Raw genomic sequence first — 6,240 nt, 5'->3', positions numbered from 1 at the left:
GACTCTGAGTCTGTTAACCCCAAAATGAGGGAAACTCTGAGTTTTCCGTTTCACAAAGAGAGGTTTTGGCGTAGCCTAGGTCTGCCGTCTGTCAAAAAGCATTAAAAAAAAATCAGCGTCAGTAGTGTGTATTAGAAGTCCATTAGACACAGATGGAGGAAACTTTTTTCACTAACATGGCATGTCCTTTTGTTAACAATTCCGTGGATGAAGGTGCAGCATTACTGCGCAGAGAATTAAATGTTGGTCTGGAGATCGTTATCAGACCGCGCATAGTTGCTTTAGCGTTTCCAGACAATTATCTTTTTGAGCGGTCCTGTTGCACGCCACAGTCCATCAGTGATGTGCGGTCAGGGAGAGAAAAAAAAAAGTTGAATGATAAAATAATTTAAATGGTTATATTTATCCAGTGATTTGTACTATAAAGTATTAATTGTTTCATTTGGCCTCACCAGTTTCGATGATTTTTTAAATTCACAATCGCTTAATTTTCGCAATTTCCCATTCAAATACTTGGAGGAGAAGCCAGCAAGGCAGCAGCGAGCTGAGCCTCACCTTGGATTGCGTAATCCCTCACTAACTGTGCTGGCTGCTATGCAGTGACAGTGTGCTGCTGTCTGTATGTCGCCAATAACATGGTTGAAACACATTTAATATATGAACTGATTTTCCATAGTTTAGCGGATGTATAAAATAAGGTACAGTGTTTTTTGTAACCAACTGTATGTGTGTAACGTGTTTCGTGGGCTGAGCGATCATAAAGCAGCTGAGAAGAAGTTCTTGGTGAGGCAGGCAGTTCTCTGGCCTCATGGCAGGAGGCGCTCTGATCCCAGACAAGCTTCTTGTGACTCCGCGGCTGTAGAGTAAGTGACAGCAACTTAGCAGCTTACAAAAAAGTAATGGATATTTTTGTCCAGAAGGAGTGGCACATGGACTTCATTTATAAGGAAAGGTAAGACTGCAATAAGGTTTTTTATTTATTTGTTCTTTTAAATGAAATGTGCGTGAGAAAGGCAACTGTATGGCCAGGTCGTTGTTGTAAATGAGAACCTGTTCTCAATTAACCTACCTGGTTAAATAAAGGAAGAAAAAATAAAAATGCAGGGCGGTCAAAAAAGTGTGCCTCGCCCTGAAACGGCTTTTACCATCTTTGTTGTTTTCCCTGGACATAAACCTTTCAGAGCCATCAAGGAGGCGTTCCACAGGACTGCCGGTGAATAATGTTGAGATATGTTAAATTAATTTTAAATTATATTCTGGTTGTGCTGCAACCTGACTTGAACAGTGTTTTGATATTTCATCTTCACTGCTGCCAAGTGCGCTTCTCCCCGGCAGATTGCACCTAAATGAAATAAATTAATGGACCACCCCTCAAGCAGTTTTCTCCTGTAATATTATTGTGATTAAAGGACGACATTAAACTTACGCATTGACCCGAGCAGAAATGTTCTCCACGCTGTCTCCCTCTGCCTTGCAGCTGCAGCGGTGTTGCACTTCTGTTTAAAAACACGTTCAAACTCGCCATATGAGCGCATTAAGATTTCCAGTTCTACTGTGGTGAAAAACGCAGCCCTCCGCTTACCCGTTGCCATGGTGACTCGTCGAATCAGGGCTCCATTGATGCTGGCTTTTTATAGCTGTGGCGCACGCACTTAACTCCAGGTGAAACTATTCCGAGTTGATTAAAGTAACTGAAATCTGCTGTTCTGGAACTGGAAACTCAGAGTTTTCTATCTCAGAGTAGATCAACTCATGGTTCAGGATTAGACTCAGAGTTTGTTGAACCTGCTTTGTGAAACGGACCCCAGGTGACCAAATCCTTGCCCTTTTACCATTCCAGGCTTCTCCATTTCAAGCAAAGGTTGCTGGTCTCTACACTGCTACTGATGTGAGTGAACCAGTTGTTCATGAAGTGATTTTTGACCCTGCATTGAAAGTTAATTCTGTGTGTTCAGATCCTGATGTACTGGAGGTGGGGTTGGACAGTGAGAGGGATGTTGAAGGGCCAGATGATCCTTTCATCGGTGGTAGGCTGAGAAATTCAGAGTCACTGAGAAAGCTGGATAGTTTATGTCATCTGACTGTGTCGCAGAGAACTGAGTTGATGGAGTTGATCAGGAAGTTCCCAATGCTGTTTGGTGATACCCCAACGCGTACAACTCTTATCAAGCATGACATTGATGTAGGCACTAGTCCTCCAATCAGGCAGCGTTTTTATCGTTGTGCAGCAGACAAGCATAGAATATTGTAAGCTGAGGTCAAGTACATATTGGACAATCAGATTGCAGTGCCATCATCCTCCAGTTTGGCCTCAGCTTGCTTGCTGGTTGGCAAGTCTGATCGGTCCCCATGGTTTTGCAATGATTACTGTAAGATTAATAAGGTCACAAAAGCAGATTCCTATCCCTTGCCAAGAATGGACGATTGTATTCATCTGATAGGTTCAGCTAAATATGTCAGCAAATTTGACTTATTGAAGGGATACAGGCAGGTTCCTTTGACAGCACGGGCACAAGAAATTTCAGCCTTTGTGACACCTTTTGGTCTGTTTGAGTACACTGTCATGAGCTTTGGTCTTCGTAATGCACCCGCTACATTTCAGCACCTCATGAACGTAGTGGTGGCAGGTCTTCATGGTTGTGCTGTTTATCTGGATAATGTGGTTGTGTTTAGCGATACATGGGATGATCACACCAAATGAATCAGTGCTCTGTTCACCCGCCTAGCTGAGGTTCATCTTGCTGTTAACCTGACTAAGTGTGAGTTTGCCAGGGTGACGATAACATACCTTTGGACGGGTGGTTGGACAAGGGCAAGTTTGTCCTGTGGATGCAAAGGTTCAGACTGTCATACAGTATCCTGTGCCCACTACTAAAGAGGAACTTATGCGGTTCCTGGGTCTAGTCGGGTACCATCGGACTTTCTGTAGGAATTTTTCAACAGTAGTTGCACCCCTGACAGATTTGTTGAAGGCTAAAGCAAGTTTGTGTGGGGTTCCAAATGTCAGCTGGCATTTGAAAATGTGAAGACCCTGTTGTGTGCTGCTTTGGTTCTTGCTGCCCCGCACCTTGATGAGCCTTTTAAACTACATGTTGATGCTAGTCATGTTGGGGCAGCCGCAGTCTTGCTGCAGGAAGGAGGTGGGGTTGATAGGCCAGTTTGCTACTTCTCAAAGAAGTTCAGCTCACACCAGCTTAATTACTCTATGACTGAAAAGGAAGCACTAGCTTTGATCTGGGCCTTAAAGCATTTTGTCAGCTCTGGTGTTAGCCCAGTTGTTGTGTACACTGATCACAATCCTCTGGCTTTTCTTTGTTCACTGAGGTGTCCAAACTGTCGGCTGATGAGGTGGACCTTGTTTTTGCAGTCCCACTGTTTGGACGTGAGGCATATTAAGGGCAGGGACAATATTCTTGCAGATGCTATTTCATTTGGCCCCAGTCAGGTAGTATAGTCCCGTAAGCTGTGTAAGTGCAGCCTAAACGTTTGCTTTGTTTTTGTGTGTGTGTGCCTGTTGTTAATTGCTATATTTGGTGTTTTCATGGATCCAATCGTGGCCCACATCTTGAGAGGGGAGGTGTGATGCCCCTGTGGGATCACCAGGGAGTGTCTTTGCCGCTGCTGTCATCTTGGAGGTGTGTCCCTAACCTGTCTCTCATTTGCAGTGGCTTGATTGGAGTAACTCAGCACACCTGGGCTATGATGAAGTGTGATGAAGTTACTGAAGTCCTGCAGTTGCTCTATCTCTCTCTCTCTCTCTCTCTCTACTCTGGCACACCAAGGTTTGGTTTAGCTTCTTTATTCTGTTCTGATTTTGCCGTTTTTTGTGTTTTCACCTTACAACACAATCACACACATACACCTCTTTCATTCGTGCACATGATACACAGCTGACTTACTGATTGTCACATCCTATTCTTTAAATATTTGATTTGACTGTTTGGTCATATTTGATTTAATAAAGAAATTTTAAACGTTTATCGTGGTCCACTTTTTTTGTTGTGACCTCCTGAGCCAGGTCATGACAGTCACACAAACTGGAATAAATAGTCCATATGCTGGGGACTGTTCTTCATGCAGATTTACTGCTCTGATGCATATTTACAGCTCAAAATAACCGCAGTGTGTTTGTTTATTTAAATGAAGGATTGGCACCTAGTGCAACAATGTGGATTATTGGTGTATTCCATTGGTTTTATCAATGCAGCTCTATGATACACAGAGGGAAGGCAAAGGATATCAGAAAAAAACTGTTAGTACTTGTTCTGTGAAAAAACAAGTAGAAAACCAAAGAATAGGAGCAGCCAGACTCTTTTACAGTCTGTGTTTTTTTGTATTATGTTTGTAAGGCAGGTGGATCAGAAACTCTAATGTTCTCCATCGGGTTACAGATGGAATAAATGAAAGTCTCTAGCTGTGTTTAGGATATCATATTGAGGCTATCAGGCATATCCTGATTGTCAAAGGAAGTTCCAGCATACTGGATTTAAGAACAGGATCAGGCAGGTAGAGAAAATCAAAATGTCAATCAAGTGTCTGCGCAGCGTCTTCTGGAGAGCAGCTCGGGTGAGGATTAGTTCAGCTGAGCTTATTCTGTACACACGTGCACTGATATAGTTCTGTGTTCTCATCTTCTAAAAAAAAAAAAAAAATGTCACAACTTAATAGAAATATGACTACTGCTTCTTCTTGATGGGACCAGAAACTAAAGCGTCAGCTAAAACTGTCAGCAGACTCTTTAATGTGATGGCCTGGAGCCAGTTTCACAAAGACACACTCTGACTGTGGCTCAGAGCTAACTAAAGCCCTTTTCACATACATTGGGATACTGTATACAACATTGCTGCCTTTATCAGTCTGTTTAAGTGATGGCATTCTGTCTTTTAGACATAGGTCACTTTTACGCTAATGTCCCTCATTGCTTCATTCAGATATAGCCACGGTAGCAACAGAGGGAATCTGTGCGTAATATTTGTAACAATCCATGTGAAATTAAAAAGCACATTAAATGGCATAATGTATAATAAAGCACTAAAAAACAAAGGGCTAAATACAAATCAATTGTGTAACAAATGATTTAACTGCAGTTGAAAAACTGACTCTGCTTGTGACAGCTCACCCATCTTATGTGAAGGAAAGTACATAGTGCAGTCCATCCATCTCTATGCTGACGACACAATCCTCTACTCGGGCGGCACGTCCCCAGATGTAATTGGTCAAAAACTACAGCTTAGCTTCAATAGACTGCAGCATGCCCTCTCCAGACTGCAGATGGTTTGGCTGACAATGAGCCACCAAAAAATTTGGTGGATTATGTTAATGGGTTTCGCTGTGGCCTGTATATCGCTGTTGAGGTTGCGAAGAAAAACTTTGAGAATGCACAGGCCAATCAGAGAGAGATATATGATCGCAGAGCTGAGCAGCGTCAATTTAGCCCAGGTGTCCATTTCACAAAGCAGGTTTAGCAAAGACTCTGAGTCTGTTCACCCCGAAATGAGGGAAACTCTGAGTTTTCCGTTTCACAAAGGGAGGCAACTCAAACCAGAGACACAGAGGTAACTTAAGACCTTGGTCAGTTACCATAGTAACAGACTCTATGAACCTAACCTGGTCGAGACCACGTTTGTCTCGATGAACCTCAAGTTTCTCTCTGTCTCCGCCCTCTTTCAGCCACACACCCTATTTGTAGGGCTGGTCAAAATAGCAATTTTTGATCTCCAGACATTCGGTCCCAATTAATGACGAATATCTCGAATATTCGGAGGTGCTGCGTGGTGGTGGCAGGTGTGTGTTATTTCCGACGGGGGGGTTTCGCATGGTGCACTCAGGTTCCGACGGGCCGGAGTGGGTGTGACACACAGGTCACATTTGTCTACGAAGACAAGTTTCTGTGTTTAGGTTAACGGTGACCGTTTCTGCAGTGGCCACAGCAGCAGCAGGGGGTATTTGGAGATCAAGTTTGATATCCCGATTCCAGCACAGCGAATGAATAGTTGAATAGTTGGCTATTCGGCTTTTCGGGTCCAGCCCTACCTATCTGATTTCCTCATTCATTCATTCAGTCAGCAGGTGAGTTTTGGCTTAGCCTAGTTCTGCCGTCTGTCAAAAAGCATGTTAAAAAAAATCAGTCAGTAGTAGGGCTGCACCTAACGATTATTTTTTTTATCGACTAAACGATTAATTAATCTATTTTTTTTCCGATGAGTCGATAAATCTAACGATTAATTTATTGATTATTCT

Source organism: Stegastes partitus, unplaced genomic scaffold (genome assembly GCF_000690725.1).
Source record: "Stegastes partitus isolate 25-593 unplaced genomic scaffold, Stegastes_partitus-1.0.2 Scaffold112, whole genome shotgun sequence".
Classification (NCBI taxonomy): Eukaryota; Metazoa; Chordata; class Actinopteri; family Pomacentridae; genus Stegastes; species Stegastes partitus.
The sequence above is the reverse complement of the archived record's forward strand: the minus strand, read 5'-3'. Positions refer to the sequence as shown.